This window comes from Acinonyx jubatus, chromosome B1 (assembly GCF_027475565.1).
Source record: "Acinonyx jubatus isolate Ajub_Pintada_27869175 chromosome B1, VMU_Ajub_asm_v1.0, whole genome shotgun sequence".
In the NCBI taxonomy this organism is placed as follows: domain Eukaryota; kingdom Metazoa; phylum Chordata; class Mammalia; order Carnivora; family Felidae; genus Acinonyx; species Acinonyx jubatus.
This window is the reverse complement of record NC_069382.1, coordinates 31,986,360-32,012,595: the sequence shown is the minus strand read 5'-3', so window position 1 is coordinate 32,012,595 and position 26,236 is coordinate 31,986,360. Positions and strand designations below refer to the sequence as shown.

The following is a 26,236-nucleotide window of genomic DNA, read 5'->3' as shown; positions in this document are numbered from 1 at the left end:
GGGAAGGAAGACTGAGTGGAAGCATCCTAGACCTCCAATCAATCTAAGGAATGTTTGGCAAGTCCATTGGTCAAGGTCATCCATTACCCGTTTTCTCGCAGAAATGAGCCTGCTTTAGTGTGGAAGGAAGCAGCCCTAGAAAGCGTCAGTGGGTTTCAGAGCGCAGCAGCTGGGGCCCTTGGTCAATTACACTCTGTGTAGTTGAAGGTCAATAAGACATATTCTCACTGACACCCCAAAGGCCTTACATGATGTGCCCCCACCATTGCCTCTTGACCCCCTGTTGATCCCTTGCATCATGTGTTCCAGGCATATTGACCTTGCCAATCCTTGAACAAGCACTAAGCATATTTCCACTTACAGCCTTTGCTCAGGTCACCATGCCGAAATGCTCTTCTCCCAGATACCCACATGCTGTGTCCTTCACTCCCTTCAGATCTTTACTCAAATATCACTTTCCCAATGAAGCCCGCTTGGTCACCCTATCTAAAATTTTAACACCCCTCCACTAACCCTCATACACATATACATACTTTCTATCTCTCTTATCTGCTTTTTTTTTCTTAGCACTTGTCACTATAATACACACTATACTCATTTATTTATCTTATTTCCTAGCTCCCCTACTATAATGTAAATTTTATTTTAGCGGGAGCATTGATTTGCTTGGTTATTGCTGTTTATTCAGCAAGCAGAATAATGCCTAAAATATATTCAGCATTCAATAAATATTTGCTGAATGAAGCAATGAACACATAGAAGAAAAAAAGATGGAAAAATATTAATCCATTTACTGCTAATGTGCAAATGAGTCATTACAAGAAATCCAGAGGGACATCTTCTTGGCAACATTTAATTCACAGAGAGTCCAAATTTCCGTGTGTACTTGGAAGAAACTTCATAAAAAATCTACAATCCAAACATTCCTCAAGTTTAGAATGATTTTCAAGAGAAAAACCAAGGAAGCTCTCAAAGATAAAATCTCTAAGACAAAAGGGTCATCATCAAAGGATACCATAACCAGCATTGTGACTCCTTTTGGTCAAGATGGGACAATTTGTGCCTCAAAAACGTTAGGGAAAACAATTGATTTAAACACACTGAAGTTTACTATTGCCCCTAACCCAAGTCAGAGCCCTGCCATGGCCACGAACTGATAGACTAACCTTGGGCCAGTCCCTCAACCTCTCGGAACTTCGGGGCTCTCACTTGTCTTGCAGGAGTAATAATGTCCTCTGGGATCAATTTTACATCTTAACATGAGAATGTTGTGCTCCGTAAGCTGTACAGTTGATCTGCGTAAGTTTTTCTAGTCTTTATTTTTGCATCAAGAACCACCAGGTGATCAGAAATCACCCCCAGCTGCTTACCAGGCATGTGTGTTACAAGAACTATAACAATAGTGGAATGTTAGTAGTGTGTGTTTTTAGAGACTGTACTTTTTGTTACTGTTGATACTCTTGTCTTTTATTTGTGAATGTGCTCTTCTTGTTTCTTTCTAATAAAGTTTGTTCGGATGAATACATAAATAAACACATTGACGTTTCTCAAATACCCACAGTTCTTCATGATAAAAAGAAAAACTCAAACGCGGGCAACGTCAGAAACTAAAACCAAAACCTGTCCCTGGGGACACAAGCGGAAAAACCAAGGTGCCGACTTTTTATGCAGGAGACCGGCAATTAAAATAGGATTTGTCACATCCTAATTTCAGGGTAACCAAATTGCTTTAGTTGGTAAGGAAATGTTCTTTTTTTCAAAAAACAGTCAGCTAATGAGTGAAGAAATATAATTTATACAAGCCACCATTTTTATTTATTTATTTTTTTGAGACAGAGAGAGCGAGTGGAGGAGGGGCAGAGAGAGAGAGAGGGAGACACAGAATCCAAAGCAGGCTCCGGGCTCTGAGCTGTCAGCACAGAGCCTGACACGGGGCTGGAACCCACGAGCTGTGAGATCATGACCTGAGCCGAAGTTGGATGCTCAACCGACTGAGCCACCCAGGGGCCCCTATACTTGATCCAGTCTAACATCATCAGTGAGTGAAAGAGAAAAGAAATTGTTGGGAAACTTAACAAAGCCCACAATCCTGCTATCGCCCATTAAAACAAGTAGTCAATCTTACTATCACTAACAGCTAGACCAAACATTTTTGTGCTTCTTGTTGTTATGCAATACAAAGCACATAGCATGAAGTATTTTGGCCCAGAAAGTAGACAGGAATCTAATCAAGGTCTAGAGCTAACTTCCATTTACAGGAAGTATGAGAAATAGAGGAACAGAAGCAGGTGAAATGACATCACCAGGAAAACCACACAAATCCAGAAAATGAGACATTCTATAAGACAACTAGCCAGATTCTGAAATAAGTAAATAGCATGCAAAAACATGATGGGAGATTGTTCTGGATTTTTTTTAACTTGATAATGCTGGACAATAGAATATAATGTGTAGATTTCTTATTGGATCCTGATTCAGATGAACCAAATACAAAAATACTTTTGAGATAAATGAAGAAGTATGATTTTGGTCTGGTTATCAGAAATCACCAAAGGATGATGATGATGATGATGATGATGATGATGATGATGATTATTTACTATTAATTTTTCTGGATATAAATAATGTCATTGTAGTTAAGTAAGAATGTGTCCATATTTTTAGGCCCGTATTGAAATATGGAGGAAGGAGTGACATATATTTAGTTATATTTAAATGACTTCAAGAAAAGAGGAAATTGATTCATCCAATGGGGAAAAATTACAATAATTGCTGAATATATATAATGAATATATATTTGTGGTTTATTATTCTCTCCATTTTGTATAGGTTTGGAAAATTTAATAAAAAATTAAAAAGAGGGGGGATAGGCTAAATGGGTAAGGGGCATTAAGGAATCTACTCCTGAAATCATTGTTGCACTATATGCTAACTAACATGGATGTAAATTTTAAAAATAAATTAAATAAATAAAAATAAATAAACATTAAAAAAATTACAAAGAAGGGATTATCTTATTTAATTCTCATTATGAGAGCTCACAGTAAGTCAGAATTAAATCATCCACTTAACTGACTTATCCCAAAATATGTGTTCATTTAATGAGAGGGAAAATATCACATGAAAATATTTAACCTCAAATCAAATGTTTGAAAGGTCTGGTATCCATTAATTCAATGCATATTTGTTGAAACTTTATTGTGAATCAACCATAGTCGATAGATTTAGAATTTATGCATCTGAATTCATAACAAGGTTGGCCTAAAAGTTTCCTTTCTCATTTTGTCCTTGAATGGTTTTGGTGTCAAAGTTACATTAGCATAATAAAATGAATAGAGAACATTCCTTCATTTTTTTATCCTCTGGGACATTTTGTATAAGACTAGAATTATCTGCTCCTTGAATAATTTATAAACATTGCCTGTAAAGCTATCTGATCCTGATGTTACTTTAGGCACAGATTTGTGTTTTAATTTATTCCGTAGCTTTATGTTTCTTCACATTTTCTAGTTGCTACATTGAATTTGGTAAACTGTATTTTGCTGAGAACTTACACATTTTTTTTTCAGAGTTTTAAAGTATATTTACATAGCCTTATATTTCTGAATACAATGGAAAGATCAGATTTACCTCCTAACCAAAACAACTGTTGGTTGTTGGAAAAATATATACACAAAGTTTTGAACACATTGGACAACAGGCAACACAGAACAGTACCCCCCGAGAGGTGGAAAGTAAGATGAACACTATAACTGACTGGTTTGTGCCCCTGAAGAGTTTCCAGGCCACAGCACGGGGTGGGAAGTCCCAGGTGGGGAATGGAGGAGAGGTTGGAAGATAGAGCTGAGCTCACAGTGATTCAAGTTCACAGGCAGAGTACCAGAGATGATGGAGTAGTCCCAGAGGACCCGTCGGCAGGGTGGAAATCAGTATACATATGTGAGAAAACTACCCAGGCTGAGGAAAGAATGGCATGAGATGATTAAAGGGAACAGTCCTCACAGCATTCAGAGTAGTGCATAGGACTAACAGCCAGTCATGAGGCTTTAGGCGGCGCATTCATAAGAATCTTGCTCTCATAGTGGAAAATGACTAGCTCCAAATTAAACCCTGCCCTGGTCCTACCCAATAAGCAAGAACCAAAAGAATCAAACTGTGTCCATGGAACATACATAACTGTATACCAAACCAAAACCCAAGAATTTGTATAGAAATGCAAATACAGTAAAACCTTGGCTTGCGAGCATAATTCATTCTGGAAACATGCATGTAATCCAAAGCAAGTTTGTATATCACAGCAAATTTCCCGGTAAGAAATCATGGAAACTCAGATGATTCATTCCACTACCCCGAAATATTCAATATTCAAATATCCAACCCCAAAATGCTAACAATACTGTAATACAATATGAAATAATAAAAAAATACAAAATACCAAGAAAAATAAACAAATTAACCCGCACTTACCTTTGAAAACCTTCGTGGCTGGTGTGAGGGAGACGAGAGAGGGGGATTATACTGTAGGATGACTTTCACCATTACTAATGGCATCCCTGCTATCTATTGGCTCAATGGAATCTTTTTCTTTTCGTGCAACTTTAACAAGGAACCTATCCAATGATCTAGAATGAAGCAAAGCATTCCCAAGCTTACTCTTGTATGGAAAAGCAAAGCACTGTCCATAGGTGCTGTGAAGTGACAAAAAATACACTAGTGCCTTTTGTGGGCACCTTCCAATGTCCTGCCAAACACCACGGACTGAGACTGAGCATCCAAGCACTGGAACAATCACCCAGAATCCCGCAGCGAGAGGGAGAGAGAAGAACCATTGGCTCAGTTGTGATCATGTGACATTCGGCATCACGTCCTACTCACATTGCAAGACATCGCTCATGTATCGAATTAAAATTTATTGGAAATGTTTGCTTGTCTTGCGAAGTACTCACAGAACAAGTTTACGCACTATCCAAGGTTTTACTGTATATCCAAGCCTAAGATAAGCTAAAAGTTCACAATGTTTGGTATCCAATCAAAATTTACTAAGTAGGCAAAGAAACGGGAAAATATGACCCATAGTGAGGGGGAAAATCAATCAACTAAAGTCAACACAGAATTTATACAGATGTTGGAATTAGCTGACAAGGACATGAGAACAGTTTATTATGATTGCATTCCATACGTTCAGAAGGTTAGAGAAGAGAGTGAACATATTAAGTAGAGACGTAGAAGATAAAAAATGATGTGAATCAATGAAGTAAAAAACTGGTATTTATTTCCCAGGGGCACCTGGGTGGCTCAGTCGGTTAAGCTCAGGTCATGGTCTTGCAGTCTGTGGGTTCGAGCTCCGCTGTGGGCTCTGTGCTGACAGCTCAGAGCCTGGAGTCTGCTTCATTCTATGTCTCCAGCTCTCCCTGAGCATCTCCTCTGTCTCTCTGTCTCTGTCTCTCTCTCTGTCGCTGTCTCTCTCTTAAAAATAAGTAAACATTAAAAAGAAACTAGTATTTCTCAAAGATCAGTAAAAGCAACAAACTTCTAACCCAGCAACTCTCCTTTGGAGGTGATTTTGCGCACCAGGGGACATTAGAAATGTCTAAAGATACTACGGAGTTCCACAACTCAGTGTGTTGCTTGTATCTAAGAGGTAAAGGCCAGGAATGCTGCTAAACACCCTACAAGAAAGCCCCCACAGCAAAATTATCCAGTTCAAAATGTCAATAATGTTGAGTCTGACGCTTAGTAGAAAGAGAGAGAGAAATGATCAATATCAGATATGAAAGATAACATCATTATAGATTTTACGTATATTAAAATTCCGACAAGCCAGTGTTATGGATAACTGTATGCAGATAAGTTTGAAAATTCGTCACAGTTGATAAATTCATTGAAAAACATAAATTACCAAAGCTCACTCAAGAGGAAACAGATTACCGAGTCGCTGTATATCTATTGGAGAAAATGAATTTGTACGTTAAAAAACATACCCGCAAAGAAAACTGTTAAGACCAGATGGCTTTAATGATGAATTCTACCAAATATCTAAAGAGTAAATGCTAATTCTACAAAAATATTTCTCAAAAATTGAAGCAGGTCAACTACTTCCCAGTTCATTCTATGAGACCAGCACTAACCAAAACCAATGACATTAAAACAAACCAAAAAAAACCCCAAAAAAACAAAAAAAAACCCCTTAGAGACAAATATCTCTCATGAACAAAAATGCAAACATTCCTAATAAAACTTTAGCAAATCAAACTGAACAGCCTTATAAAAGTAGACTATATCACAACCAGGTGGGATTTATTCCAGGAATGCAAAGTTGGTTTTACATTTAAAAATTAATCGATGACAAAATCAATCCATGTGATTCACCATACTAACAAACTGCAAAAGAAAATTGGATTGTTTTCTTAATGGAAGCAGAAAAACGCTCAGCAAGAGACATTTATTCCTTATTTAGAACCCTCAGCAAATTAAGAATAGAAGGGAACTTCTTCAATTGGTCCTTGATGAAAGACATCTATGAAAACCCACCGCTAACATATGCTTAATGATGAAAGAGTAGATCCTTGCCCAGTAAGACAAGGAATACAGCAAGGATGTCCACTATTCAACATCTATTCAGGCTAAGTGAGGAATCTTGGCTTCTACCATCTGGTGGTAACAAGTTGACATCTCCCTTCCTCCCTAGCCAGACAGGAGCCAGAAGAAGCCTACTAAAACAGAAGGTTTAATAAGATCCGGAATCTCATCACATAATACCTAAAATATCCGTGTTTTAATTGAAAAATCACTTCTTATACGTAAGGTCAGAAAGATCTCAAAGTAAAGGAAAAAAAGACAATCAACAGATACCAATACTGAGATGACAAAAGTAACAGAATTATCCAGTGAAGATTTTAAAGCACATATGATTTAAAAACAAAACAAAACAGGGGCGCCTGGGTGGCGCAGTCGGTTAAGCGTCCGACTTCAGCCAGGTCATGATCTCGCGGTCCGTGAGTTTGAGCCCCGCGTCAGGCTCTGGGCTGATGGCTCGGAGCCTGGAGCCTGTTTCCGATTCTGTGTCTCCCTCTCTCTCTGCCCCTCCCCCGTTCATGCTCTGTCTCTCTCTGTCCCAAAAATAAATAAACGTTGAAAAAAAAAATTAAAAAAAAATAATTAAAAAAAAACCCAAAACCTGAATGAGCAATTATGAACAACAGACTCAAAACAACTGGAAAAAAAAAAAATGGAAATTTGTGCCAAAGAAATAAACAAAGAATCAAATGGAAATTTCAGAACAACCAAAATAAAGAATTCACTGGATGGACTCAAGGGATTGGAGGAGACAGAGGAAATAGTGAACGAGATCTTAGAAAAATAGAAATTAACCAAGTTAAAACAACAGAGAGAAACAGAATGGAAAAGAACAGAGCCAAAGGGACCTGTGGGAATAAAACAAAAATCTAACATTTAGGGAGCGCCTGGGTGGCTCAGTCAGTTAAACGTCTGACTCTTGATTTCAGCTCAGGTCATGATCTCATGGTTGGTGAGATCGAGCCCCACATTGGGTTCTGTGTTGACAGCATGGAGCCTACTTGGGATACTCTCTCCCTCTCTCTCTGCCCCTCCCCTGCTTACATGTACTCTATCTCTCTTTCTCTCAAAAATTAGTAAACTTTAAAAAAAATCTAACATTTATGTCATTAGACTTCCTGAATGAGAGGAGAAAGAAGGCAAAGGTAGAAAGGTGCTCAGAGAAATAATAGATGAAAATTATCAAAATTTGGCAAAAGACTTAAACCTATAGAATCAAGAAATTAAACCATCAACCTAAAAATAAAAATTAGTGGGTCACAGGGTGCCTCAGTCAGATAAGCGTCTTGATCTCAGCTCAGGTCATGATCTCATGGTCGGTGGGACTGAGCCCCACATTTGGTTCTTTGCTGATAGCATGGAGCTTGCTTGGGATTCTCTCTCTCTCCCTCTCTTTCTGCCCCTCTTCTGCTCTCTCTCTCTCTACATATAAATAAATAAACTTTAAAAAAGACAAATTAGCCAGTTATTTTATTAGCAAAATGAGTTTATTTGAGAATAGCTGAGAAAGCGCAATTTGAGAAAATCAAACTATGGGGAAAACATAGAGGAGTCTGAAGAGACAAAGGGAAAGTCAACTTTTATTAGGTTTTAAGAGGAAATTGAGGAGAGTTGTTTTGAACAAAAATTCACCGAAAAGAACATGAGTCCTGGTGATTTCTTATTGGCTGTAAGTGGCGGTTAGTGCAGTGTTTCTGGGACAGGGAGGGATCTTCCTTCTTCCTGCTGGCTATTAGACTGCGACAAATGTGTATGCGTGAGAACTGCCCCTTCAGGGCTCCCCAACTTCATGATAAATGAGGTTTCCTTTACCTATTTTCACATTTCTCCCTTTTGATCAAGATCTGTCTTTGAAAGTTTCACTGATCAAGAATCAGGTTTTCCACAGTTGGTGATTTTTGTCCCTCGGTGCCAAGAGGGACATTTCCTGTTGGAAAGAAACATGTCCCATGTTGGAGAGAAAGTGCACAAAATGGAAAGTGTTGAGGCTACATTTGAGTAACAGGGAAGGGTAGGAAGGAGAATTCCCAGGCATCTCCCCACTAAGGTCTATATCTTTTCGAGGAGGTTACCATTGGAGATCATCTCAAAGCACAGAGTTGCCTTTTCGCTTTGTTGATGGTGTCCTTTGATGCACAAAATTTTTATTTTTGATAACGTTCAATTTATCTACTTTTTATGCTACCACTCGTGGTTTTAGAGTCTTATCTAAGAAACCACTGCCTGACACAGTCACGAATACTTACTCCCATGCTTTCTCTTAAGAGTTTTATATTGTAGCTTTCACATTTTGTTTTAGGATCCATTTTGAGTTCATTTTGTATATGGTATAAGATAGGAGTCTAACTTCATTCTTTTTCATGCTGTCTATCTGGTTGTCCCAGCACCATACGTTGTAAAGACTATTCTTTCCCCCAGTGTAGTTTCTTGACACTCTTGTTGAAAATCAATTGACCGTGAATATTAAATTTATTTATTTTTTATTTTTTTTAAGGTTTATTCATTTTTCAGAGACAGAGAGACAGAGCGTGAGCGGGGGAGGGGCAGAGAGAGAGGGAGACACAGAATCCGAAACAGGCTCCAGGCTCTGAGCTGTCAGCACAGAGCCGATGCAGGGCCTGAACTCACGGACGGCGAGATCATGACCTGAGCTGAAGTCGGACACTTAACCGACTGAGCCACCCAGGCGCCCCCACTGTAAATATTAGGTTTTATTTCTGGATTCTTGATTCTGTTCCACTGAGCTATAAGTCTATTCTTTTTTTTTTTTTTAATGTTTATTCATTTCTGAGAAATAGAGACAGAGCATGAGTGGGGAAGAGGCAGAGAGAGGGAGACACAGAACCTGAAACAGGCTCCAGGCTGTCAGCAGTTGTCAGCACAGCGCCCAACGCGGGGTTGGAACTCATGAACTGCGAGATCCTGACCTGAGCCGAAGTCAGACGCTCAACCGACTGAGCCACCCAGGCGCCCGTCTATAAGTCTATTCTTAAATCAGTATTATGCTGTCTTATTTACTCTAGCTTTGTAATAAGTTTTCAAATCAGGAAACATGAGTCTTCCAACTTTTTTCTTCTTTTCTGAGATTGTTGACTATTCTGGATCTGTTGCATTTCTATATGAGTTTTAGGATCAGTTTTTCAATTTCTGTAAACAGGGCAATTGGCATTTGAATAGTGATCGGATTGAATCTGTAGATCAGTTTGAGTGGTATTGCCATTTAACAGTTTTAAGTCTTCTGATTCATGAACGTGGAATATCTTATCATTTATTTATGTCTTTAACATCTTTCAACAGTGGTTTTTAGTTTTTAGCAAAAGCTTTGTACTTCTTTTTATAAGTTTATTTCTAAATATTTTATTATATTGATGTTATTATAAATACAATTGTTTTCTTAGTTTTATTTTTGGATTGTTCATTGCTAGTATGTAGAAATACAGTTGATTTTTGTGTATTGATCTTGTGTCCCGAAACCCTGTTGAATTCATTTATTGTTTTTAATAGAGTTTTGTGGATTCTTTAGGAGTTTCCATGTAACAATCTGGAAATAGAGATCATTATACTTCTTCCTTTCTAATCAAGATGTCTTTTATAAGGAAAAAAAAAAAAAACCTCATAGAAAAAGATCAGACTTGTGATTACCAGAGGCAGAGGGTGAGAAGAGAAGGAAATAGAAGAAGTTGGTCAAAACATGTAATTTCCAGTGATAAGATAAATGAGTACCAGGCATGTAATGTACGACATGATGATGACAGCTAACACTGCTGTGATATATAGAAAAGCTGTTAAAAGAATAAATTCTAAGAGTTCTCATTATGAGGAGATTTTTTTTTCATTTTTCTTCTTTTTTTTCCCTTTTATTGTATCTATCCGAGAAGATAGATTTTAGATGAACCTACTGTAGTAATTATTTCACAATATATGTAAATCAGACTATCATGCTGTATGCCTTAAACTAATACAGTGATGTATGTCAATTACTTTTCAATAAAAATGGGTTGGGGGGGGAAATAAGCCTTTTATTTCTTTTTCCTGTCTAATTATCCTGGCTAGAACCTTCATTACAATGTTGGAAAAAAAATAGAGTAGACATTCTCATCGTGTCCCTGATCTTAGGGAGAAATCAGTCAGTTCTTCAACATTACGATGTTAGCCGTGGTCTATTCATAGAAGTCTTTCATCAAGTTGAGGATACACTTATATTCCTAGTTCATTGATTGTTTATATCATGAAGGATGTTAGATATCGTCGAAGACTTTTTCTGCATCTGTTGAGACTACCACGCCATTTTGTGTTTTATGCTGTCAATTTGAATTATGATACAGATTCATTTTCATATGTTGAGCCAACCTTGCAGTCCTGAGATAAATCCTACTTAATCACGATGTATAATCATTTTTATGTTGTTGGATTCAAGTTTGCTAGTATTTTGTTGAGGATTTTTGCATATATATTCATAAAGGATATTGGTGTGGAGTTCTCTTTGCTTATGATGTCTTTTGGTGTCAGGTAATACCGACATCACAAAAGGAGTTGAGAGGTATTACCTCTTCGTTTGGGGAGAAAATTTGTCAAGTATTAGTGTCAGCTTTTGTTTATACATCTGGTAGTTTTGCTGGTGAAACCATCTTGACCTGGCCTTTACTAACTGAATTGTTCTACTTGTTAGAGTTCTATTCAGATTTTGTATATCCTTTTGGATCAGTTTTAATAGTTTGTGTCTTTCTGGGAGTTTTCCTTTCACTTAGATGATCTAATTCATCATCATACTTTTGTTCTTGGACTTCATTCGTATTCCTTTTTATTCCTATAAACTCAATAGTAATGACCCTTCTTTCATTTCTGAAATTAATATTTGACTCTTTTCTCTTTTTTTCTTGCTCAGTATAGCTAAAAAGGTCATCAACTTTGTTTTTCTTTTATTTATTTATTTTTGTCGTTCTTTTTTGTTAGAGAAAGAGGGAGCACGAGCAGGGGAGTGGGGCAGAGAAAGGGAGAAAGAGAGAATCTTAAGCAGGCTCCACGCAGAGCCTGGAGCCCGAGGCAGGGCTTGATCCCATGACCTTGGGATCATGACCTGAGTCAAAATCAAGTCGGTGGCTCAACTGACTGAGCCACCCAGATGCCCCTGTTGTGACCTGGGTGGCTCAGTCAGTTAAGCGTCTGACTTGATTTTGGCTCGTGTCATGATCCCACAGTTCATTAGTTCGAGCCCCACGTTGGGCTCTGTGTTGATGGTGTGGGTCCTGCTTGGGATTCTGTCTCTCTGCCCCTCCCCCACGTGTGTGTGTGTGTGTGTGTGTGTGTGTGTGTGTGCGCGCGCGCGCGCGCATGCACGCCCTCTCTCTCTCTCTCAAAATAAACGTTAAAAATATTTTTTAAAGACAAGAAAAACAGCCTTTGTTTCATTGACTTTCTTCATTGTCCTTCTATTCTCTCTCTCGTTTTTTTAGTAGGCTCCAACCCGATGTGGAGCTTGAACTCACAACACTGAGATGGTAAGTCACATGCTCTACCGACTGAGCCATCCAGACACCTCGATCTTTCTATTCTCTATTTATTTATACTCGTTTATTATGTCTTTCCATGTGCCTACTTTGAATTTAGTTTGCTCTTGTTTTCAGGTTTCTTAAAATAGAACATTAGCTTATTGATTTAAGATCTTATAAAAAAAATTGTATTGTGATAAGAACACATAACATTGCATTTACTATCTTAACCATTTTTAAGTCTACGGTTCAGTAATGTTATGTATATTTACAGGTTGTGCAACAGATCTCCAGAACTTTTACATCTTGCAACACTGAAACTCTATACCTACTAAACACTAATAAACCCTTCACCTTTCCCCAGGCCCTGTCAATCACCCTTATACTTTCTGCTTCTGTAATGTTTAACTATTTTAGATACTTAGGATGAGTGAAATCATACAGTATTTGTCCTTTTGCAACTGGCTTATTTCACTTAGCCTAATCTAGAGTTTCATCCATGCTGTAGCATGTGACAGGATTTCCATATTTTTAAAAACTGCCTAATATTCCATTGTGTGTACCACATTTTCTTCATCCATTCATTTGTTGGTGGACATTTTGGTTGCTTCTCCCTATTGACTATTGTGAATAAGGCTGCGGTGAATACAAGTGTGCAGATCCCTTGTTGAAACTCTGTGTTAGATTCTTTCGAGTATATACTCAGAAGTTGGACTGCTGGATGTTATGGCAGTTCTATTTTTAATTTTCTGAGGAATTTCCATACTGTTTTCCATGTGGCCACATCACTTTATAGTCCTATCAACAGTGCACAAGTGTTCTAATTTCTTCACATCCTTACCAACGTTTTTTGTTTTCTATTCTTGTGATAGTGGCCATTCTGATGGATAAGAGGTAATATCTCAATGTAGTTTTGATACATATTTTTCTGATTATCAATGACATTGAGCATCTTTCCATATGATTATTAACAATTTGTATGTCTTCTTTGGAGAAATGTCTACTCAAGTCCTTTGTCCATTTTTTTAATCTGGCTATTTGTTTTTGTTGTTTTATTTTAATTATAGAGTTCCTTCCATATTTTGGATATTAATCCCTTATCACATATGACAATGTTTTCTCCTCTGTTTTATATTCTATATCTATATTCCATTCTCAATGAACACCCTTAGCCTACAGGGTGTGATCTTGAAATATCATTTTCCATTAAAGGAAGCCAAAGCTTCTTGAAGAAATTGTTAATTCCAGGACTTGGGCAAGAAATATACAAACAAGCATAGTGTATCTTCTCATAGTGAGTAGGCTATCAGAGAGTACTGGAGTATTATCAAAAAGACACAAATGCAACTTGAAGAAGCTTCTACGTGCCAAAGGTGGACAGGGTGAACAGCAGTAAGGATAAAAAGAGTAAAATATTTTAAATGGTCCATGAATAAGAAAATCTATCTCTCTGAAAAAAATTCACTAACTAAAGAAAAACAATGAAAACCATAGTTTATATTTTTAAATATGTCAGCATGGTTTCTCGGATTCAAAAGTAATTACTGTCACCCTAGTAGAAAGTGCAAGTTAAATATATGAGTTTGTAAAAATGTTTTAAGAATTTGGCTACCTCTGAAGGATGATAGGGAATTAACTCATTTTTTTTAACTGTTTTTTTTTTTAAAGGAAAAAAAATCAAACATTTCTCCTGATTTCCTGTAGAAGCTATACTGGATATGCTGAGTGCACCTACATAAGTATTTTAAGAAGTCACTACATCCTTTGTATTGCCTATAAATTGCCATTTGGAGTTATGGGTTTGATCATATTTGAAATGATCAGGTTTGAAATTTGGGGTCATTATTACCTGATAATGGGAAACACTATCAGGATAAAGACCCGGTTTCTTCAACAAATACAATGCACAAATAAAATATGATGATACAGGGGGAACTTCAGATTAAAAGTTACATTCAGATTAAAAATAACATTTTTTAAAGATATTATTTTTAGGGGTGCCTGGGTGGCTGTCGGTTAAGCGTCCAACTTAGACTCAGGTCATGATCTCAGGGTTCTTGAGTTCAATTCCCAAATCAGGCTCTGTGCTGACAGCTCAGAGCCTGGAGCCTGCCTCAGATTGTGTCTCCCTTTCTCTCTGCCCCTCCCTAGTTCTCTCTCTCTCTCTCTCTTTCTCAAAAATCAATAAAGATTTAAAAAATGATATTATTTTTAAGTAATCTCTACACCCAGTGTGGGGCTTGAACTTACAACCTCAAGATCAAGAGTTGCATACTCTACTGACTAAGCTAGGTAGCCACCCCTTAAATATCATATTTAAAAAAAAAAAAAAACAGGACTAAACTTTCTTTGTTTAAGGATACACAATGGGTTAGGAAAACTATAGCACCAGGAAATGATTTTTATATTACCTGAATAAGCATCTGTCTTCCTGCTAGAGGGACGGGGCATGTGATAGGATACCGTGTGGCTGGTCAACTTTTATCCCTTGACGGGTGTGATAATTACAAGTTTAGCCTTATGATTATTTTTTTTAGACTTTACATATATTTTATATGGTTTATGTGCCTGTGCTAGAATCTAAAATAAAAACTAGGGGCACCTGGGTGGCTCAGTCAGTTAAGCATCCAACTCTTGATATCGGCTCAGGTCGTGATCTCACAGTTGTGAGTGTGGAGCCTCCCTGGGATTCTCTCTCTCCCTCTGTCTCTGCCCCTTCCCTGCTCGCATGCATGCTCAATCTCTCTCTCTCTCAAAATAAATAAATAATAAAATAAAATAATTTATTTTTTTAAATAAAATAATTTAAATTACATTTAAATTAAAAAATAAATCAAGATGGTGATTAATTTGGAAGGCAGGGGCTTAAAGAGGACACAAAGACTCTGAGACCATGGTGGCATTCGCTTTTTGGGTCCAAGTGGTGGTTGCATAGGTGCGTGTAAAAATGTGCCAAGATAAACATCCACGACTTGCTCACTCTTCTGTATATTCGCTTTACTTCACTAATAAAAGTTATTTTAAAATATAAAAGGAAAAAAGCACAAGAGTCTCCCTTAGCCACTACTTAATTTGCCCTCCATTTTTTTTATTTTAGGAAATGTTGCCTTTTGGTCTCATCTGTGTCATGGGAGAAATACATAATTTCATACTCGATTTAGAAGGCGTCCAGATGTTGTTCCATTATTTAGTTGGCGCTGTGTGGAAGTGTTGCTTAAAGAAAGACTTCCAGTGCCAGAAATTTCTCCGCAATATATCACGTTAAACACCAATGATTTGTGTTTTAAATTTTGCCTAGTGCTTTTCATAGTATTGGAATTCTCATTGTAAACCATAAGAGCTATCTGCAGGGAATCTAGGCCTTTCCTGTTTCCCATTTCCTTCATTGGGGGAGATAACATCACAGTATATATGGAGAGGACCCGGTTATTTCCAAATCCATAGATTCATCGGGGCTGGGAAATGTCAAATCGGCACCTGAATAAATAAAACACAAGCCCATTAGTGCAAGCTTATGTGACCTGTCAGCATCATTAGGCTTTGCCGAGTACAGGAAGCCAGCTGGTAGAAGGCCTTTAATAATGATGGCATCTCTCAAGAGAGCCTAACAAATCCAGGCTTTGCTTTTTGAATAAGCATTCTGATGTTTACTTTCCAGGCGAGGGTCTCACTTCGTTTTTAGGTTGCTGTAATTCAAACCCTGCCTTCGTAGGAGTCTTCTCGCCCTGCTGTGAATGGAAGCACCCAACTAGATTCCGCAGTATTGCACAGAACTTACTAACCCACAAGGTGACCCAGCAGTCAGACGCTTCACCAGGCTTTACATCCCTGACTTCGGTATTCTTAAGGCAATCTCTGCAAGGACCCTTTTGTTTGAGAGAGTAAACTAGATAGCTTTACGATACAAGCTTACGTGGTGAATATTAATGTTTTTTTGTTTGTTAAATTTTTTTTAAACGTGTATTTATTTTTGAGACAGAGAGAGACAGAGCATGAACAGGGGAGGGGCAGAGAGAGAGGGAGACACAGAATCTGAAACAGGCTCCAGGCTCTGAGCTGTCAGCACAGAGCCTGACGCGGGGCTCGAACTCACGGACCATGAGATCATGACCTGAGCCAAAGTCGGACGCTCAACCGACCGAGCCACCCAGGCGCCCCTGAATATTAATGTTTAAGGGTGCAAAGTTTAGGAGCATGGACCTGGACCCAGACTGTCCAGATTCAAACTCTTTGCCACCTACTAGTTGTGTAACCTTGGGCAAAGTTACAAAAACTTTCTGGCCCTCAGTTTACTCATCTGTGAATAAGCATCGTGATGCCTGTCGCCTAGGGTTCAGGTGAGAATTAGATAGTATAAATATGTGTATAGTTCATAGAACAGTGCATATAATAAGCACTCCAAGTGTTCGGAATATTATTGTGTGGGCTTGCACAAGTAACTTAACCTCTCTGTGCTTTTTTATCTATTAAATGGAAATAATGAAAATAGTACTTACTTTATAGGGTTGTAATAAGTATTCAATTGGTTAATTCATATACAGTATGTAGTAAATTGCCTACCAACATCGTAAGCACTCAGTAAATGTTAGCTATTATTATGCAATCTCTCCTCTTTTTTTTTTTTTTTACCTATAGAAATGCAAATAGGAGGCTGGGCTGAATATAATTTATGCAACAGGGCACCTGGGTGGCTCAGTTGTTAATTAAGCATTTGACTTCCGCTCAAGTCAGGATCTCAGGTTTGTGAGTTTGAGTCCCATATTGGGTGAGCCCTGCTTCTCTCTCTCTCTCTCTCTGTGCTCTCTGTCCCTCACACGATTCTTTCTCTCTTTCTCTGCTCCTCACTTACTTGTGCCCTCTCTCAAAAAAAAAAAAATTATGCAACATGTTTACCAATTTTTGGGAAAACATTATTGATTCTTTAATATAACTATTTAACATAATCCATGTTTTACATTACAAATCTATTTCTATAATAATATTCATAAAATAACAGAAAAATAAAATTTCCATAGTCTCACTATGCAATTATATGTATTTTACATACCTTACATTTTTCTTTTTTCTTTCCACTCTCTACCCTACACAAAATCATAATTTTAACGCTGGGCCCTTGAATTCCTTTTATTTTTTTTTCAACGTTTTTTATTTATTTTTGGGGCAGAGAGAGACAGAGCATGAACAGGGGAGGGGCAGAGAGAGAGGGAGACACAGAATCGGAAACAGGCTCCAGGCTCTGAGCCATCAGCCCAGAGCCCGACGCAGGGCTCAAACTCACAGACCGCGAGATCGTGACCTGGCTGAAGTTGGATGCTTAACCGACTGCACCACCCAGGCGCCCCTGAATTCCTTTTAAAGAACTGTCTTTTTTTTTGTTTTTTTTTTTTAAGAACTGTCTATCTTTAGCAAAATCCCTTAGCAATGTCATTTCGGTGGAAATGAGACTGTCAGGGCAATTAGAATAGCCAAGGACACAGAAAGGAATCTAAAGTCCCCAGCAATAAGGCTGAGGAGCAAATCTGAAGTACAGAGCAGGCAAAGTAAAGAGAAAAGCAGAAGCGGGGGGCTGAGGAACAGAGTGAAAGGGATGAGGCTCTTTAAAGAATAAGAAGGTGTGTTTATTATAACTTTCATCATTTGTGACATAGACACCATCTCTCCTCCCAAACTGAGTAGTCTGTTATCACCAACGAAAGCTTTCTAGAAGCGTGCGTGTGTGTGTGTGTGTGTGTGTGTGTGTGTGTGTGTGTGCAAGCGCACGCATCATGGAAGCTGAGTTCCATGACCGGACCAGTGTGGTGTGGAAGAGAGACATCATGCGTGTGGCCGAGATAGACGAATTGCTCACAAGTATCCTTCATTTACGTTCTTTAGTTCTTTAGTAATAGAACTCCTAAGTTTTAGGTGACGACAGAGCTACTTAGCTCAGGTCTACGTATCCTGTTCTCTTGCAGCCAGTTGTGTCCACACGGAAAGTTCTAGCCACTGAGATGGGAGAGGAATGGCAGGTGCTACTTCCTAGCCATATGAGAAAGCCTCCGACACACTGTGGAAAAGACTGTGTATCAATGCAAGGCCCTGGGCTTTGACCCAGATGGAATGATTCAATTAGACTTTCGTCTGTTTCCCTTGAAGAGGGGCCCAGCATGTCCTGCACCGGCAAGAAACGGGTTGTCCATGTGACCCAGACTTTAAGGGTCTGTGCCAGACTGTCTGGGTATCTACTTCAGTATAAAACTAGGGGATGGAGAGAGAGTTCGTCCCAGAGGTCTGCACTAAAAGTCACTGTACTGCTAAGGCCAGGAGCCTTCACAATTGGCCCTGCAAGAATTAATCAATGCTATGGAGCACTGTTGGCTGGCGTTTACAATTCGTTTCTTTTCCAAACAAGGATTTTATTGCAGTTGTCCTTGACCTAGTCTACCATTTCAATGTGCATCTTTAGGAGGGTATACAAGCCTGTGTTCTTTGTGTTATTAGCATTGGGGAAGGCAGCCTCGTGCGTGCAGTCTTTCTACCCCCCCCCATCTGTTGCATAGGAACAGGCCTTGGGCCTGGAACACCAAGAGATAAAGAGCCCACATGGTCTGGGCAGGCTTATCACCCTGTGTGAGAATATCTTCTCTTGTTTCAGATTCAATAAGTACTCTTTTGTCTCTGCTTAAAGCTTGTGTGAGAAGTGGCTCATGGCCAACCCCATCATTATATCTGTCCTCCACGAGAAAGGAACAGAGTTTGCTCAACTGTAGCACAGGAGGGGTGAGCATAGCCCAACTGCCCTGTGTCACTGCCGGGAGAGAGCTGCTGGCACGCTATTGAACCTAATCTTGCTCTGTCCCCCTTCTATGTAAGTAAAGCATTGTTTTCTTCGGTGCTGTCGTCCGTGGCCGCTCTGATACCAAAATGCAATAGGCAGAAGTGTTTGGACCTTCTATTCCCGGTGGTTGGCATGGCGATGACCCTTGCTGTCCTCCATGGAGCTGGAGCCCTTCCCTGGGATCTGTCACTGGTACGTGGTTCTCTGGTCCACAGAAGGTCATCAGATCATGAGAAGCCACCTGCAGACTTGAGGGAGGAGAACGCATAGCAGCTTGAGATCCTAGCCATTAACCCGAGCGAGTCTTTTACGATGTCTCATCTGAAGAGGTGTGAGTATGTATGCTGCGTGGGAAGGCAGGAGTGCATTGACACTTAGGCATCCAGAAAGGTCGACAGTGACAGAGTGCCATTTGTCCCACCACTCTGTCAGTATCCATATTCCCCTTCTCCCATAGTAGTAGCTCTAACTGGGCCCACGGCAGCAAGCTAAAGCTACGTTTCCCGGCTCCCTTTCAGCAAGGAATTGCCGTGGGAGATGAGCAGGATGGATGCGTGCCCTTCCAGACCATTTTTCCAAACCAGTTGGGCATGCACTGCCCTAGCTCGGTTTGCCCCCTTTCCAGGAATGCTTGGCAGATGACGAAAACTGAAAGCGCTGCCCAGACCTCAGTCTTGTATCTCTAGACAAGTGTGCATTTTTTTTTTTAATTAAAAAAAATTTTTTTTTAACGTTTTATTTATTTTTGAGACAGAGAGAGACAGAGCATGAACGGGGGAGGGGCAGAGAGAGAGGGAGACACAGAATCCGAAACAGGCTCCAGGCTCCGAGCCGTCAGCTCAGAGCCCGACGCGGGGCTCGAACTCACGGACCGCGAGATCGTGACCTGAGCTGAAGTCGGACGCTTAACCGACTGAGCCACCCAGGCGCCCCGACAAGTGTGCATTTCTAACTCCCCGTGGTGAAGGACAGTCTCTTGTAGCCTGGGTCTTTTGAAAAATTGTATAAAATTAAATCTCTAGAAAACATGAAGTGAAAAACAAAGACAGGCCCCCAATACTTTCTTACTATTCTTTACTAATAAAAGTGTATTTCAAAAAGTGCAATAATCACAAATGACACAAAAATTGTAAAAACTTGGCATACTAAAGTTAACAAAAGATATGCAAGGCCTCTTCACTGAAGAAAAAAAAAGGAATATCTCTCTGCGATATTAAAGAAAACTTAATTGGAGGGGCGCCTGGGTGGCTCAGTCGGTTGAGTGACTGACTTCAGCTCAGGTCATGATCTCGCAGTTCGTGAGTTCGAGCCCCGCGTCGGGCTCTGTGCTGACAGCTCGGAGCCTGGAGCCTGCCTCGGATTCTGTGTCTCCCTCTCTCTCTGCCCCTCCTCCACTCGTGCTCTCTCTCTCTCTCTCTCTCAAAAATAAATAAACATCAAAAAATTAAAAAAAAAAGAAGACCTAAGTGGAGCAATATGGTATGTCCATGGATCAGAAATGTCAGAATTGTTAATCCTCTCCAGATTGATTTATAGAATCAGCATAATCCTCATCTCTCCCTCTGTAGGCGATTTGACCAGCAATTGGCAAGTCAATCAAAAAATTTGTGATGAAAATTCCTACAGACCTCGAAGAGCACAGTTTTTAAAAAGAAGTTGGTATAACACTATCTGATTTCATGGCTTACTATACAGTTATAATAATTAAAACACAAAAAATAAGGGTTTGGTAAAAGGAGAGACGTAAGGCTCCCTGAAACAGTAAAATAACTCCAGGAATAGACCCACTTATATTTGGTAAATTCTTTTTCCCCAAACATGCCAAAGGAATTCAGTGGGCAAAGAGAAGTCTTCTCTATAAATCCACATTTTGTATAGGGTACAGAATTGTCGAATCATTGTTGGATGCCTGAAACCATTACTAATATAACATTCAATGTCAACTATGATAAAAAGAAGAACTCTTACAACTCAATAACAAAAAGATAAATAACTCCATTTTTTAAAAAAAGCTTGAATAGATATGCAAATGGTTGCAAAATACATGAAAATATGCTCAACATAACCAGTCATCAGGGAAATGCAAAGTAAAACCGCAGTGAAATACATCTGCAGACTCATTAGAATGGTTAAAAATTAAAAAGATTAACAATCCCAGGGTGCCTGGCTGGCCCAGTCAGTGGAGCATGTGACTCTTGATCTAGAGGTTGTGAGCTCAGCCCCAAGTTGGGGGTAGCGATTATTTACGTAAGGAAATATTTTTTTTTTAACAATTAACAATTCCAAGTGTTGGCAACGATGTAGGCAACTGAAACTCTCGCACACTGCTGGTGAGAGTATAAAATGGTACAACAACTTTAATAAATACACACCTACTATACAATGCACGTGCAAGAGTGTGAAGGTAGCTATAGACAACATTTAAACTGTATTTACAAAAGCAGCCAGGAAGCTGGAGGTCTACAGCATCTTTTTGTGCCAGAGAGGAAGGAAGTGCCCAAAGAATGAAGAAAACTATCTCATGGACCCAATCTGGGACAATCTGAGTATAAAATAAATTAAGTTACAGATTAATGCATTGAATAGGAATCATGAGTCAGACATACATACACGAGAAAGGAGAAAACTCTCATTTGTAATAGAAAGTCAACTAATAAATGCAGAAGAAATAATGGAATTGGGAAATCAACATTTAGCAGCCGCAATAGGAGTAACCGGAAGAAGCAAAGAATCACTAATGGACGCTTGAACTAGTGGGGTAAACTTTGATGAAGAACAGGAAATTGACACAAAATACCAAGTACAAAACGTTCATTAACTTTACAATGGAGAAACACGGCAGGCACAATTTTAACCTAGTAATAAATTTTAGAAATGTGTGTCTCCTATATATTAGAAAACAACGGAGTCGCTTCTGTGCTTTTCCTGAAAATATTATATAACCTGAATGTAATCAAGAGGAAATATCAGACAAACCAAAACCAAGAAACATTCTACAAAATAAGCTGCCCACACACTTTTCAAAATTGTCAGTCAGAAAATCCAAATGAAGCCTGAGCAGTGGTCCCAGATGGAAAACAACTAAATAAAACAACCAAATGCAACATGTGATCTTGGACTGAATCCTAAATCTGTACGGGACATTTTTGGGGCAGTCAGTGAAATGCGAATGGGATCTGGGGGTTAGAAGTTAGTATTGTCTCAATGTTAATTTCCTGACTTAATGGCAGCTCTGTGGTTATGCAGGAGGCTGTCCTTGCTTTTAGGAAACATTAACAGGTAATGGCTTCCTACCTGTAATTTGTTCTCTAATGACTCAGAAGAAAAGATCATGAAAGTGTTGTTCTAGTTATTATAGGTGAGTGGCAGAGAACAATCAGTTATTATGCTCATGGATTCTGTGGGTCAGGAATTCAGACAGCACACGGCATTGGGGGGCTTGTCTATGCCCCGTGATGTCTGTCTGTGACCTCAGCTGGGAGATTGGAAGGCTGGAGCTAAATCATCACTCCCTTGTCTGGCGGTTGACATTGGCTGTCAGCCAAGCTGATGCTGATTGCTGTTGACTGGAAAATCTATATGTGGCCTAGCCGTATGTTCTGGGCTTTCTCACAAAATGGCAGTTGGTTCCCAGGGTGTCTCAAGAGAGAGAAGCAGGCAGAAGGTGTATCCTTTTTATGACCTAATCTGAGAAGTCACATAAACTCGCTTATGCTGTATGCCATTGTTTACAGTAGTCACACATCCAAGGAGGTCAAGAACAGAGAACACAGACCGCACTTTTTGTTGAGTTCTAGAAGAGCATGTGGAACAATGACATGTTGCTCTAGCCATTTCAGAAAGTATTATCTGCCGTGTCCGTACCTTGAAAGAGGGAAAGAGTGATAAGGCAAATGTGATAGAATGGTAACCATGGGGCAATCTGGGTAGGAGACTACAGGAGTGCCTTGTATGACTCTTATGCCTTTTCTGGGGTTATTACTGTTCTAAAGCTAGAAAATAAATAATAACCATGTACTTCATTAAGCTAATAATGTTCAACGATGAGATTAAAACTGCTTGGCTAAGAAATAAAAGAATTATTAATACTTCTTAAAACAATCAATAATCTATTAATAATTACTAGTTACTGAAATTTCAAAAATGTTTTAAATCCCACTGCCCATGACCTTCACCACATACCATGCATTCTCAACCTCCATAATGCAATATACTCTGTTCGGGAGGACAATCATACGTTTGAAGGTCACGGCAATGTCAAATCACTATAAAAGTTTCTAAATGCTCGCACTCAGTTTCAGGACCTCCCTCTTCATGACCACACACAGTGTGTGGACCACACCTTGAGGAGCAGTACTCAAAGCTGTATTTCTGGTGTTTTATTGAAGTGTCTCAACCGGTATCTCAAAATTACCATTTTTTGAACACTTTATACTTCCTCATCCAGTTTGAAATGTCATGTCATCATAAACCAAGTTCTCATATAATTCGCCCTTTTCCAGGTCCAATATTTTATTCCATTGGCCCTCACTGGTACCACACTATTTTGATTACTATCATGGTAAAAGATGTTTTACTCAGTACTCTTCATGACAGAATATTTGTAAAGCTCTCCCGTTATTCTCTCAGAACTTTTAGAATACTGTTTCCGGGGCACCTGGGTGGCCCAGTCGGTTGGGCGTCTGACTCTTGGCTTCAGCTCAGGTCATGATCTCACAGTTTGTAGGTTCAAGCCCCGCATGGGGCTCCGCACTGACAGTGCAGGGCCTGCTTTGAATTCTCTCTCCTTCTCTCTCTGACCATCCCCTGCTCGTGCCTGTTGTCTCGCTCTCTCTTTCTTTCCCTCTCTAAATAAATAAACTAAAAAAAATTTTTTTAATAACTAAAATATCATTTCAAGTGAGAAGAGAATCACACTTATATATTTATTGGAATGCATCAAATAATTAATTGATTTAGAGAAAAATATCATTAAATGGTCCCTTCCAGGAACAGAATATGTCTTTTTATTTATATGTCTTTGGATATGTCCTTCAGAAAAGTTTCATAATTTTCTTCTAATAGGGCTATTGATTTCTTTTTATTTTTTATTTCTTTTATTTTTTTTAAGCTTATTTATTTATTTTGAGAGACAGAGAATCCCCAGTGAAAGATCACATTAAATTGTCTAAAACCTAAAGAAAGAGAATGTAATGAATAAAAATGGAAACTCTGTTTATATACTAGACCTCTGGAAAAGATGATTCTAAAGTCAATATATGTAAATTAAGAAAGCAAGAGCCAGAACATTTTTGGAAAAACAAAACAAAGCAAAAAAGTAGTGAATATAGAATTGTCCTACTAAAAACACATGTTATTAAAACGCAACAATTAAAATATTTTGATATTGGGACGCAAATAAACACATGTTATTAAAACACAACAATTAGGGGCGCCTGGGTGGCGCAGTCGGTTAAGCGTCCGGCTTCAGCCAGGTCACGATCTCGCGGTCCGCGAGTTCGAGCCCCGCGTCGCGCTCTGGGCTGATGGCTCGGAGCCTGGAGCCTGTTTCCGATGCTGTGTCTCCCTCTCTCTCTGCCCCTCCCCCGTTCATGCTCTGTCTCTCTCTGTCCCACAAATAAATAAAAAAAGTTGAAAAAAAAATTAAAAAAAAAACCACAACAATTAAAATATTTTGATTATTGGGATGCAAATAAACAGAAAAATAGAGCAGGATAAAAAGTCCAGACATTAGCCAAAATAGAGGTGGGATGAAAGTAAATCTCATATCAACAAATGGTATTCGGACAACTGAGAAGAGATTTGGAAAGAGAAAAGTTTCAAACAATGTTCTCACTCTACACCAGGTTAAATTCAAAATAGGTCACATATTTACATGTAAGATGGTGAAAATATGAAACCGCTAAAAGAAAACATGGGTGAATTCCTTTAAAATTTTAGGGCAGGGAAGATTTTTTCCTGGAAACTTCAAAATCAGAAACCATAGAAGAAAAAATTGATAAATTGACTACATAAAAACATTTTAAACTCCTCAATTGCAAATGTAAACATCAAAGTAAAAAGAAAAATGGGATTGGGGGGCAAATTTTTAAATATTAATTTAATGTAAATAATGTTTATCATGGAAATTATACATTATAAGTTGTACATTATAATGTCAATTATAACATTTCCCAAATATATAAAAAGCATGTAGGGGCGCCTGGGTGGCTCAGTTGGTTAAGCGTCCGACTTCGGCTCAGGTCACGATCTCACGGTCCGTGAGTTCGAGCCCCGCGTTGGGCTCTGTGCTGACGGCTCAGAGCCTGGAGCCTGTTTCCGATTCTGTGTCTCCCTCTCTCTCTGCCCCTCCCCCGTTCATGCTCTGTCTCTCTCTGTCTCAAAAATAAAAATAAACGTTAAAAAAAAAATTAAAAAAAAAAAGCATGTAGAAACCAGTAAGAAAAGACTAATAGCCCGATATAAAAATTGATACAATTACTTTGTAGAAATATGAATGGCCCTTCGCCTATAAAATAGGTTTAATCTCACTTAAATAAGGGGGATAGGAATTTAAACAACACTGAATACCATTTTCAATCTGTGACTTTGACAACACGTTCTTTTGGCAAGTATGTAGGGAAACCAGTATTCCCACAAACTGCCAGTAGAAATGCAAACCGGCTCAGCCATCAGGAGTATCTCAATCAGAAACGTATTCACCTTTTGCCCTGGCATTTCCATATCTGGAAATTTGCTCTATAACGATACTCTTTGCTCCGTAACTCTACTCTGATGAAATGACATGTGCACAAGATTATTCATTATAAGACTGTAACAGTAAAAAACTGAAAATAACTCAAGTATCCATCGGTAGAGCAAGGTAAATGAATTATGGTAATCCATAATGGAATATCATGTGGCATTTTTCACAACAGGGAAGTTTTTTTGTACTGCTTCAGAAAATCTCTGCTCTATTAAGCGAAAAAAAGCAAAGGGCATGTCCTAGTTCACTAGGTCGACCCTATCAAAGCACCACAAACTAGGTGGCCTAAAACAACAGAAATGTATTGTCATAGTTCTGAAGGCTGGGAGTCCAAAGACAAGGTGTTGGCAGGGTCACCGTGCCCTAATGCCTCTAAAGAAGGGTCCCTTCTTGCCTCTTTCAGCTTCTATTCTCGGCGGGCAATCCTTGGCCTTCCTTGGCTTTGCAGGTGCATGACCCCAGCCCCCACCTCGGTCATTACACACCATTCTCCCTGCATGCATGCCTGTGTCCAAATTTCTCTTTTCATAAGGACGCCAATCATACTGGATCAGGGTTTACCCTAATAACCTCATTTTTACTCGATTACATCTACAAACATCCTATTTC

General features: G+C 39.0%; 1 long non-coding RNA gene across 5 annotated transcripts in view; it reads right to left on the bottom strand.

Annotated features, from left to right (window-relative positions):
• LOC113604685 (uncharacterized) overlaps positions 1 to 26,236 on the bottom strand; it is a 110,803-nt gene that overhangs the window by 58,740 nt on the left and 25,827 nt on the right. Inside the window, exons 3-4 of one of the 5 annotated variants that reach the window (XR_003426709.2) lie at positions 18,994 to 19,130; positions 7,183 to 8,503 (exon numbers count right to left, since the gene is read on the bottom strand). The exons of 3 other annotated variants lie outside the window; for them this stretch is intronic. This is a non-coding gene — a long non-coding RNA (uncharacterized LOC113604685). Of the gene's footprint in view, positions 1 to 7,182; positions 8,504 to 17,408; positions 19,131 to 26,236 lie in introns of those variants that run through there. One more of the 5 variants, XR_003426707.2, reaches the window with a different exon arrangement.